The sequence below is a fragment of the Melospiza melodia genome, chromosome 3 (genome assembly GCF_035770615.1).
Source record: "Melospiza melodia melodia isolate bMelMel2 chromosome 3, bMelMel2.pri, whole genome shotgun sequence".
NCBI lineage: Eukaryota > Metazoa > Chordata > Aves > Passeriformes > Passerellidae > Melospiza > Melospiza melodia.
This window is the reverse complement of record NC_086196.1, coordinates 101,010,487-101,023,509: the sequence shown is the minus strand read 5'-3', so window position 1 is coordinate 101,023,509 and position 13,023 is coordinate 101,010,487.

Genomic DNA, 13,023 nt, shown 5'->3' with positions numbered 1-13,023 from the left:
CTTCACAGGTAGGGCTAAACTAAGCTGCTCCAGAAGCATCATCCCCAGTCCACCATCACTGGTGTGGCATTGCCTCTGTGGCTGGGGCACCACCAGAAGTGGTGAGAGCCCTCCCTGCACAGCCCCTTCCCTCTGGAGAGGCTGTCAGAGGCTGAGGAGATGCTCACACACCCGTGTGCACAGGTCTCATGCAGAGGTTAAACCCGGCAGTACCAGCATCTCTGTGGTGCCAGCGTGAGGTGTGAGGAGACGAAGAGTGAGTGCAAATGTTTCAGCAGCCTGGGGTGGAGGTGTTGGCATGGTCTGGCAGTGCTAGCATGTGAAGACCGTGCCCGTGGAGATGGGGAAGGTGGGAGGTTGAAAGACCTGAGCTATTTATTAGGTTGCTTTTTCCTAAGGGATACCATGATCCACAAAAAAACGAGCAGAATTCAAGGATTGCAGGAAGAAAGTTATTCAGAAACTGCTAGCAGAGGTATGAAAGGGTCAATCAGAAAAGGGGACCAAAATATATCTGACATGTTTTCTTCCTGACCAAGGTAAATACCATCTCTTTTTTTTTTTTTTTTTGTAAGATGAGAAATATTAAAGGAAGGTCACAAGTTAGAGGAAAGACTAGAAATTCCTTTGGGATGGGTTCTCATGCAAAATATATACAATTCACTAGTAACAAAAACCAGATAGTCTTTAATGTTTTTTAAAAAAAGAATTAATAGAATCATGGAATTAAAGAATCATAAGGTTGGAAAAGACCTCCAAGACCTTCTAGTCCAATCTTTACACAAATCACCCATAAGACTCTCTCATAAACATACATGTGTGTATGTTTATGCAGCTGTAAAAGGCATGTGATTGTGCACATATATGTGGGCATGCACATATATCTATAGCAAAAACTCGGCATGCATAAAATGAAATTGAAAGTGAGCTGCAAAATTATTTAGGGCAGAAAGTGATGAAAGTGGGTGAGTGCTGAGGCAGCAGTATGGTGAGGAGCTATCCCACTGCTTGGAAACACCCAGAAACCTTCTTAAACATTTATCAGCACCTTTCCTAACTTTAGGAGAAGGGCTGGGAGTGCCTCAAAAGCATGATTCTTCAGGATATTCCTGTCAGGCAGGAAACCTTGTGAGAGTAGCATTGCTTGTTCTCTGTTCTCTTCCAGCCCCAGAAAGCACACAGATAAGAAGAAAAATCAAAATAATTGAATATATATATAAGACATCCACATTTGTATAAACAACAAGCTTTGAAAAGGGAAAAAAGAATCAGGTCTTAATTTTTTATGATTTCTTTTCCTCAAACTAAAAAAAAAGAAAAAGCAAAAGTCAGGCAGTTCTTATTTTATCCAGACCAGTTCATAAATCCCAAGTCATAAATCCACATGATATCCCAGGCTGCTGGATTTTGCATTTGGAGCTCTGAAAGACTGATAGCTGAAAGATTTATAAAATCCCAGGTAGCCAGAGTGCTCCCTACTGGCTCCACATCTGAGAGGTCCCTGCATCCTGCTTAGCCCAGAAAGCTGGATGTATGGGATATATTGTGTTCAAGAAGCAGCACACCCCCACCCTGCTATTTTCAGATGTGACGAAGGCTAAAAATTTGATCATGTGAGGTGGATGGGCCCTGTTTAGGGACTTTTCTGCACAGACAGCCACAAACTGGGGTTGTGGGGACAGCCACAAACTGGGGTTGCCCAAAACCTGCTGCCACCTTCTGCAAAATTACACCATGGTTTTTGTCATAGATGTATGATTTACCTTGTGTGGTAGACCCGAACATAAACAGCAGAATTGTTTCAGCTGCTTTGAATGTACGCTTGATTTTGTTTCTTGTAATATTCTTGAATAGGAGTGACTGCTCAGTAAGAACAGGGGATCATCACTAGGCCAGAAGATGATGATACTTAGAGGTGAACATGACCAGCCCCTCAACAAAAATCGGTACCTGAGATGCCTTAGATGAAGTACATATTGCAAACAATTCCGGTGTCAAAGCAGCCAGCTCACATTTCCCAAAGAGCGCTGCAAGATGACGATGTGAGGTTTTTCTCATCAATTCAGTGGATGTTACATGTGACCATGTGTATTGGGGTGAAGGTTCCCCAAAACAGACACTCTGAAGACTGATTTGTACTGTTTGTATACACAGGATGCTGAAAAAGTGCTTAAGCCTTCCCTCCTTTACTTTCCTTTATCCGTCCTCAATGACCTTACTGAACCTAATACTTTTCTCCAGACTTGTAATGACAGACATTTCTAATATGCTTCTGTTGAATTAATAAAAAGATTTTAAAAATCCCTCTTCTGTAGTTACAAGATTTGTTTTATAGCTGTAACTAACATCATTGTTACTGAGAAATTAAATGATTTGCTTTATGTTTCATATATTTTTATTCATGAGTCTGAATATATTGAATATTTTCCACGAGGAAAATCCTCCTTCACCCTCCTGGAGAAGGAAGGAGGAATCAACCTGAGCTCTGCCTGTCTGGAGATTTATTAGAAGCACACTTTCCAGATAAATTTAGATAATTTTTGTTGTAGTTTGTCTGACTCTATTAGTGAAAATTAAGCATTGCAATGGTTTACGCTCCCTGTGGAATATATGTAATGGTTTATGCAATGGTTTATGCATCTCTTCCTTTGATGAGCCACCTGAAATGAGCACCTTGAGTGTCTTGGCTAGCACACTGTGGAGCTGCCTGCCTGCAGCACACTTCTTCCCCATCCAAATCCCTGCTTTCACTAGGAACAGCACTCATTTAAGAGACCAAACTAAACCAGACCAAAGCATTTATACTAGGAATAAGTCAAACCCGCGTCTGGAGTGGTTTCTCTTGGTTATTCTTGAAATCAAAGTTTCCCCAAGGCTGTTGGTGTGCCTCAGAGGGTGTCCTCCCCTTCCCAAGCAGAACACATTTCTTTTTAAGCCTCAAACTCCTGTGGACTGTATTTTTGCCATATTACATTATTTCTTGCTGCTTCCTTCCCTTTATCTCTCTTTCTGGGTTTGAGATATCCTGAGCTCATAGCTATTGAGTGCAACACCATGGCCAGGGATGGGGCTGCCTACTCTATCCCCCAGGTGCACCATTACTTAATCCAGCCTGACTCTACAGGTCAGAAGGCCCTGTCCTGCTTCAGGAGGGTGAATTTACTACATCTTGCCTCTTTGGCATTTCTAACACCTTTGACAACAGCATCTGGTGGTCCACAGCCACTGATTTTGGAAGCTTTGCTTCTGTGAATATGCCCAAATCCCCTGATTTTATAATCTTGAAGTGCTCAGATGGGCTTTGCTCATTGCTCATCAAGAAGATAGGGCTGAAATGAATCCCCTGATGGAGAAGAACTACCAGAGCAGGGTGAAGGGCAAACACTCACTTGTTTCTATTGATCACCCCCCTCACTCTGCATTACACTTGTGGTGCCTTTGGAAGCAGGAGGTTTCTTTCTCTTTCCAAACAGAGATTTGATATGTTGAACCTGATCAAATATTACGTTTTGCAGTTTCAAATGTGCAGGCCATCTTAAAGTTTCCTTTTATTAAAAGCATCTACAGAAGCTCTTTTCTTCTAATTCTTGTAAGCACTTCACTAATTAAAAATGCTATACAAGGACTAGTATTGAGCTATAGAAATGAAAGGTCAATACATGAACAACACTTCATTTGTAAATAATACAGGTCTGTAATCAATTATCTCATTTTCACAGAAGACATATTAATCTACAAGCAAAGAATGGAGACATTTAGAGGATGTACAGAGGGGATCTTTAAATGTTAAATGTTCTTTAGCATGCGCTAAATAAAGAGTTTGGCAGAGTTAAAATGTAGCACACAGCACTGACATTCCAGGGACAGTCTTTAGGTCAAATGATTTGAACCTTCAAAATAGTTCTCCATAGCACTGTAAAGGCTCTCAGTTTGTAGCAGGGAGGTGGGTTAGTGTTAGTTAGGATTATAGTTGTAGCAGGGAAAATACTGCAAAAATTAGAAAAAAGCGTGATCTGCAAAGAAAAAGGTGCCTATTTTAATAGATGAATCAGCCCTCTTTGCACTGCTATTTGCTCTCTGCCAGCAATGTGAAGTGAGTTTTCCTACCCCTAATTTTCCATAAAACCAGGCTGCTGGATGGCAGGTTGGAGTTGAGTCACACTGATGGAAGAAGCTGTGTGGCCAAGTGCCCTCGATACCCCAGGCAGGGGCTGGGAAATGCTGCTCCAGGTGATGCAGGATCCATGCAGGATTGTTTCCTCTTCTATGGGTTCCAGTGGGAATCCACGCAAGGCTTTAAAAATGTAACAGTTCCTGGGTGTTGGAGATCCTGTGCATGACTTCTAAACATCATTAGGGAAAATTACAAGAAGATCCATTCCCTGATGTAAAAACAACCATTAAATGGAAAGGCTCTTGCCACCTATGTTGGGAGCTGGGTCACCCTGTATGCTTGTGTACTGAATTTGACTACACAGAGGTGGTAGGAAAGCAGGGCATGAATGTAATTTCATTTTCACTTTGCCTGTTTCATTTGTCTGTTTGCATTGGATTTACATCCATCCCACACTTGCAGCTTTAAAGTTTCTATCAAACACATGTTGGGACTTAAAGGGGAAAACACCTAACCTTGCCACCCCCAACTCTCCCCACACCCAGTTCTCATCATTCTGCAGATTTCACCCCATCCCTGTCTTGCCCTCCTCTATGCACGGCTGGGTGGGAGGAGCGAGGAGTGGGATGGTGGGAACATGGGAGCAGCCCCACCAATGTGAGCCCTTGGACGAGGGGAGGATCTCCCTCCCATCCCCTTTGCCACAGTCCCCTCTTCCCTCCTCCTGCCGGCCAAGTACATTGCCTAGGCCAGGAGGAGGCTAAAAAAAAAAAAGCAAAGGAAAATAAAGAAAGAGAGAATTCTTTTCAGCAGACTTCACAAGCCAAGGTGGACCTGGAAAGGGTGGAGGTTGGGGAGAAGATGCACTCTTTGGCATCAGTAGGGGTCAAGGTTGACTCTAATGTTTTGCCTTACTCCTCCATGTACTACTCTTTCCACAAACAGAAACAATTACCTGTCACATGCTGATTAAGCAAGGCACTATCCCAGCTCCCTCACAGATGGCTGGAGGGGGCAGAACAAAGAGCCAAGACCTCCAACACCACTGGTGTGAAGGAGGAAAAGGCAAGCCAGGGATTTAGGGAGGCTTGATCCCCCTCTCTACACTTGGCTGATACAAAGGTTGAATCACCAGCAACATCAAAGTCCTCATGAAAGCGTTTTCTGGCTCGTGCAGCAGGAAAGCTGGTTATGGAATTGGCACTGCCAAAGGAATGGTACATGGTGAGGTGGCAAGGCAGGAGCCCTGTCTGCTTCCTAATGGACATTGCAGAGAAATGTAAAGATATCCACTTTGTCTTTAAGAACAAAACTTAGGATAGGATGGAAAAAAAAAAACCTAAAACCCCTAAGCCTAAATATTTCCAGGTTTGCTCACCCCGTGGGTTTGGTGCACTCCGTAGCTGCTTGACCTGCAGGGCCTTTCAAAGCTCTCTGCGAGTCTCTGTGCCAAAATAAATGTTACTTTACCATCAAGTAGGCAGAAGAATGAAAACCTTAAGATGTGTGAGTGAGAAAAAAAGAGCCCAAACAGGAAAACCCCTTTCTTCTGTTTTAAAAGTCCTGGATGATCAAGGCTGTTCTGTTCACTCTGATTTAATCAGTTTGCAGATGCCCAAATACACATCCAGCCATGGAAAGTGCTCTCCCTTTGATTCCAGCAAAATCCTTTCTAATTCTCTTTAAATGTTCCAGGGCTTTTTGAAATGATTGCTATCAATGCCAACCAAATGCTTTAGATATGTTTTTTTTCAGTTTGCCTGTCTTTAAGTACTTGCTTTATTTCTTGCTTTATTTACAGTTACAGCTGTATGTGGAAAAAGTATCTAGAAAACAGATCTGGTTTGCTTTAGCCTTTATGCCGTATAGAGTTAGACACTTTAACCTTCTTTACATTTTCTTAGTTGCTTTAATGTGATTTCTGTAACCCCTACACTTTCTTTTTTTCCATAAAAGTTATTAAATATTTATAATACAGTAGCCCATACATATTACATAGGTTGGACTTTTACTACGTTAAGCTCAACATAGCTATCTAGTAAATCATAAGTCACGTTCCTCCTTAAAAACCAGGATTTTTCAGCTGAGCTTGGACTGAATTTATGAGGGACCAGCTAAAAAAAAGCTGAGATGGTTAAAACAATAGATAGACTTGTTTAACCAGAAAATAATTGATCTCCTAAAGTGCTGGATCTGGAATATTTATCCTGGGTAGGAGCACCAGGACATGAACAATGAGTTCTGGTCACTGTTCATGCTAAGGCATGATCAACAGATCTTGCAGCCACCATGAGGATGCTGCTGCTTCTTCCATCACTGCTTCTCCATCACTTCCCTCTCCATGCCAAGCCATGGCTGTACAGGATTTCTCCCCAGCATGAGCCTGCATCCCTTGCTACTGCACCGATGCCTCGTGCACCCCATCCCAGTATGGTGTGGGGTGCTCAGCTCTGAAAAAAAAGCCCTCCCTGTCTATGTCCACCCCACCTCAGTGGTGGTGCCTCAAGCGAGGCTAAGATCTCTGTCACCTGGACTCTTCTGTCCTCAGGTGGGTTTGGACAGATGTGCACTGTTTTCCGAAGTTTAGACAGAAAAACCTCTTCCAGGCTTCCTTCCCAAAGGGACTGTTTTTACATCCAGTATTCCTTTCACACACTGTGTGTTATGCAATTATTAAAGCACAGCTTTCCAAAAACTGGGGAAGAAATACACTCCCCACTCTGCCACGCTCCCTTCACCCATCTCAGAAGCAGGGACCGGATGGCTGGGTCTGAGGGTAGCTGCCTCCCACCTGTCTTCCTCCAGATAAACTTTCTCTGTGGAAAGAAAAATGGACATTTGTGTTTCAGCAGACCATAAAAATGCCATCTGAAAACTTTTTAAGACTTTTCCAAGTTGGAACTGTCTTGAAAGTCTTCAGACCACATTGCCATATGGATTGGTGGCATATGGTTTAATGCACGCAACACTGCTGTTCCTGCATCACCACCCGCCCCTTCCATGATGAGGCCAGTCTTCCTGCAGGGATAAATTCACTTTAGGATGGTTCTTCACATGTTTCTGCACTTTCTCCAGTCACTCACACAATTTATGCTCCCAACCAGCCAGGTACAGCCAACATAATATGTACAGAAGCAGATGGCCTCATCCCCACCCCATGCATGTTTGTTTTTTCCTCCTCACTCAAAAACTTCCAGTGGAAGCATTTAGAACTAAATAAATTGCTTATTCTGCTTCAGCTGGAAAGTTTTATTTATTTGTTGAAAAGATTTTTAGCATATTTGATGTTTTCTCCTCTTTCTTCTCATGTTCCACACCACTTGGAGTGCTAGGATGACAGATACTCATGATGCTGCTGCTTCTTCCATCACCATCCTCTTGCTGAGCCATAGGCATGTGAGCTTTCTCCCCCACATGATCCTGCATCCCCTGCTGCTGCTCTGATGCCTCACTCACCCATCCCAGTACGAAGTGAGAGACACAGCTCTAAATAAAGGCCCTCTGGAGTTTAGTTTTTTTTAAAACTTCTTTATTTTTTAAACTCCTGTTCTTCTCCTTCCCCACTCTCCTTCCTTTTCTCTATCTCCCTTAATTTTATCTTGCCTTTTCCACTCTGAAAAACTGTATATGAAGCTATATGAAACAGTATACTTGGCTCTTTGTGTGGTTTCAAAAATAAAGCCAAGACTAATTGAAAAAGATGATGTAACACTTTATTTGGGAGAAGGGTAGGAAGAATTCTTCTTGAAAGTTCTCTCTTGGCTGTTGGGTTGGGTTTTTAGTTCACTTACACTACATAGCATAAAGAAATTGCAGACCATGGTCCAGTTCCCCACATTTTTGGTTCGGACTGCCCAAACACTGCCCACAAACAAACCACAGGAGTACAAGATATTTATGCCCAAGGGATTTAACACAATATTGATCTGACAGAAACCTGTTATTTGCAGGTGGAGTTGTTCAAGTAAGCACCATATGCAAAAAAGAGGAGATAGCCAGATTGTGGGGGGAAAAATAATGATGACCTTTACCAACAACAACAAGAAGCAACCAAGAATACTCATCAACAGGACATCAGGGTGAAATGGCACCAGACAAGTCTAGTCTGCAGGAAGGCTGTCTTTCAGGCAAGATTTCTATTGAAGTTAAGGCTGAAATCTCCCTGCTTTGTCCAAGTCATATCCCATTTTTATAAAGGAAGTTGCCTCTGACTGTGGCTCAGGTGGCCCTGAACACTGTGGGTGTCAGTGGGGTGTCAGTGCTTTTCAGGGAACAGGGTCTGAGGCTGGGATGTGCCATGGGGAAGGCAGGTGGGAATCAGGGGCATGAAGCCTTGGAGGAGCAAGCAAGACCTTTTGCTGACTTCAGCACACTTGCTCCAGCCATGGATAGTGCTGCTTCAGAAAATCAGTAATGGGACAATAAGACAGAAATAAATATTTTTGTTGAAAGGCAAGCAGGGCATTTTGATTTCCCCTCCTTCCAACTACTGAGTATGAAAAAGTGCTACCCAGGCACTTATTTCCCAGAGCTCTCTTTCTTCACTCATAACAAATAACTCATTTAAAACCAATGAGTGCAAAAGTCAAATCACAAGCTAAAGTTAAAACTAATATGAGAGTAAAAAAACAGCTCTCCCAGTCTCACAGATTAAGAAGGACTTGTTGATACACTCACATGCCACACATGAACCTTGCTGCTCATGTTTTGCACCATCTAAATGCTATTTGTGAAGCTCTACTGTCTGTTTTCCTCTCTCTTTTTCCCCTCCCCTGCTTCTTTAAAATAATTTTGTAAGGTTTGACAGAGGAAAGATGGGCAATTTTCCACTGAAATCTGCATTGACCATCTTGACAGTAGATTTTCATGCAACAGGCTCGTGACCTGTCATATCCCATGGGAATGAAACCAATGTGAACTTTTGGACCATATTTGTCTCCAGCTTTTTGCTGCTACAGGTCATCAGTGTGTTACCCCACTCAGAGGTAATATATGGCACATACTTGGACCTGACTGGAGAACACATTTCCATGGCATAATACACAAAGAACAAACAGGCACTTTCTGTTTTCCAAACCTTCAGGAGAGGCAGCTCCTATGGGCTGATTATTTCTTTACTTCCACATACCAATCTCCCCTTTCTTTTATTCTGCCAAAGAACTTTTCTATCTTATGCACCCACATCCCCTGAAAAAAAAAGGTTAATGAGAGAGGCAGTATGTAGGTAATGCATAACTCCTTTAAAATTTATTATATCTGGGGTTAAAATAATAAAAGATTTTTTTTCATCCTTTCTAAAAGGGGATTTCATATCCAAAGACACAAAGGTAATATTTTTTGCATTGTAGCTTTAATATTTTTCTCTTTTTTTACCCTACAATGGTGAAAAGATGTGATTTTTACATGCAAATAGGAAGAAAAAGCCTGTACACACCATGGGAACATGTTTAAGAAGTTGATTTATGTTTCATACTGAGCCTTACACCTGCAGTTCAAGCAAAACTCAACTTTGCCGCCCCACAGAGTCTAGTTTATTAGGTATCAAGGAGTCACAAGAAGCCATGTAATTAAAACTGTAATTAACTGGAAAAGGAAAGTGCCACCTGAGTTTTGAGAGGCTGTCAATTTTCTTTCCATTACAGCTTTCCTTCTGCTTCTTTTGTCTATAGGGTGCGTTTTCCCCTCATCTCGATAAAGAAAAATAAATTTGGGGGTTTTTTTTCCTGTCTCTTTATTAACTAGAGAAGCCACCAAATTCTCTTCTGTCTTTACTATCAGGAAAAAATTGAGCCACTCAGTTTTGGGCTTGGATGCAGGTTTCTCTAAGCAGCTGTGCTTGCCAACAGGTGTCAAGTGTGGCCCAGGCAGAAAAAAAGCCGTGAAACCTCCTACTGGCAAATGGGTTAGCTGAGTTCAAAGCCTATTTTAACGAAACCTAATCAATGCCCTTGAAAAAGGGGATCGGCGGTGCTGTTAAAATGTGCGACCTCGCTGCGGCGGGCAAGGCAAGCGCCAGGCGTCCCTGGATCCTGCACATCCCTGCATCCTGCACGTCCCTGGATCCTGCACGTCCCTGGATCCTGCACGTCCCTGCATCCTGCACATCCCTGCATCCTGCACGTCCCTGCATCCTGCACGTCCCTGGATCCTGCACGTTCCTGCCAAGGCTGCTGCATCCCGACAGAGACCACCACGGTGTTCCTGCGGGCAGGACCAGGCCACACGCAGAAGGACAAAAACACACCCGGGAGAAATATGAGGTCACGTGCTGAACTTTGTCAAGCAGAGAATTTAAAAGTGAAAAGGGGCCCAATCCCCTGGCCAAGAAAAGTAAATTTCCCAAAGGCTTGGGTGAAATGCGCAGCCAGTCCTGTCCTCTCTCTGCCTCATGCACCCACTGGGAGCAAAGTCCTGGGGAATCAGAAAAAAGTGCCAGAATAAACAGATAGTTATTTGAAAAGATTTAAAGAAAAAAAGACTTAGGTAAGCTTGAAAGAAAGTCATAGGAAAACATAGTTGAAGAGTAATTACCTAAAAGGGTAAAATGATGAGAACGAAGATATGATCTATCCTAAGGTTCATTACAAGGGAGATTTATGAATATATAGAAAATTTTGCAGAGGAGATGTTTGTCTTAGACTGGTACATGAAAGGGGTGACTGACATTCTTCATTTTCCATTTAACAGGTGGCAATATGCCATCAAGTGAAGTAACAAGCTTGAAAAGGGAAGTTATTATTGTAAAAAGCAATTTTGCTTTGGTGTCATTCTGATAGGCTTAGGGCTTTTCCCCCCAGCCTTAATTATTTGTATCCTCTCCCCTCCTGAAAGAGCCCCAGCTTGCAAGGGAAAGGTCTTGGGACCCTCTGGGTTTGAAGGCAGATCTTGATCAGCACTAATCTGAGGAAGTGAGCCGGAGGTACCTGCAGCAGATGACATGCAGGGCTCAGCTTCTTATTTGGCTACAAGTCAGCAGGGGCACCCCTGACCATCTGTGGTCTATAAATTACAGTAACACCGGCACACACTGCTTGTAAATCACCAAAGAACAGGCTTTACCTTATGACACATTACATGAACCCTGTTGGATATTCCAATAAACTCCCATAAACCATCCGATATAAACTCTGGATTATGTTTCTTTGGAGGGCAGGAGAAAAACCTGGACTTTTCTGCACTTGCACAAACTTCTTATGGGTGAAATGAAGATGTGGCCTGACCTATGTTGTGTGTTTATGCACTGTGTTTTCTTACAAAAGATATTTCCTCCTCTCTGCCATCACTATTACCATAAATATTTCACTTTCCAAGAGTGCATCAGCCTTGAGGTGATCAGGGTTGCCATTCTTCTGAAGAAGCCATTACTCATTTGAAAAATACATTTTTATGTAAGCCCACATTAATAATCCTCCATCCTTGCTGCACCAAGCACAGGTAGATTAACAGGAGAAGCTCACCCATGTCCTTTCCTTTTGGAGGAGCAAGAAGATCCAACACATGACCTCAAGCCTTTGGATATCTCTTCCCTGACATGATGGAGCCCATGTCTGCAAGGTGATAGTGTGAGCAGGTGTTTTGGCACATGGTTTTGTGTTCCTGCAGTACATGGCTGGTTGGGACCACAGACACTCTGCTGAGAAACCTAGCACTTGACTTCAGACTTTCTCCCAAAACCTGACAAAGGACTGCTTTCGAGAATTATATCAGTAAGCCCTGCATTTAGCCTGTCGTCTGGGGGGAAAAAAAAAACCCCAAACCTGTAAAATAAGTTTTTCAGAATGTGGGGCATAGGCCAAGTGATAAATATTAGGCACTGTGATAAATGTTATTTGACAAGCTTTTTTGCTGACCATGAACAACTGTGGGCTGCAGTGTAGACGGCCTGCAATGGCTGTGTCACAACTTTTTGGCAAGTTCCTTGGTTGAAGCTGGAATCCCAGCCCCTCTCAGGAGGCAGTGGGAGCCCTGCAGCTATCCCACTCATGCACAGCAAGGTTTCCTAAGGTGACATCATTTTTATCTGGGTTTCTGAAGGCTGTTGGAGCTGGACGCTCATCACGATCCATGTGAGTGTGTGGGTGCATGGGCACACACCTGCATCAACACACACCTAAATTCATTGGGGGACTGCAATCAGACTGGTCAGATATTCCCCCCTCATGGAGACAGGCAACCAAGGCAACCAGTGGCAATGGGATGAACTCAACTATCTTTAGACACCAGAGAATCCACATCTGCAAGAGGGATCCAAGGGAAACTACCATTCCCTGCTCCCTCCACTTCTGAGTTTAGAGTTCATTAATGGTCATACCAGGACCACCAGCATTGCATGATCCCAGTGTTACCCAGCAAGGCTGCACCTGACTGAAACATTTTGAACACTCTCAGGAGCAATTTTCAACTCACCAGAAGTGTAGATTTGTAGCATTTATTGAATCTAGGTTGGACTTGTCTAGTTAGTTTAGTTTCAGAAAAAATGGTGAATAAAATAAAGTTGACTTTTAAATCTGTTTTACCCAGAAGAAAGCCCACTTCTATTTGAATATTACATTAATTTTTCCTGGGGAAAAAAGGGGACAGTTTAATATAGAAATATAATTAATCTTTATCAGCACAGAAAAATACTCAGTGATTTTCAGTCAGGGAATTTTTACTTTGTAAACTTTTAAATTTAGAAATAAGGAGCATTTTTGCAGTGCTTTTGCATCCAGCAAGTGAACCAAAACCCCACAGTGAGGCATTGGAAAGCCCTAAATCAGGTCTGGGCATCACGACACCGAGGCTTTACTGGGCTTATACATGAAGATCCCCCCACTGGGGTTCCCGACCTTTCAGCTTCCTCCTTTACCTTCCCACTGCCTTCTCCATCAGTCCCTTTCTGCGCACTCTGACAAGAAGAAGTGATAGTG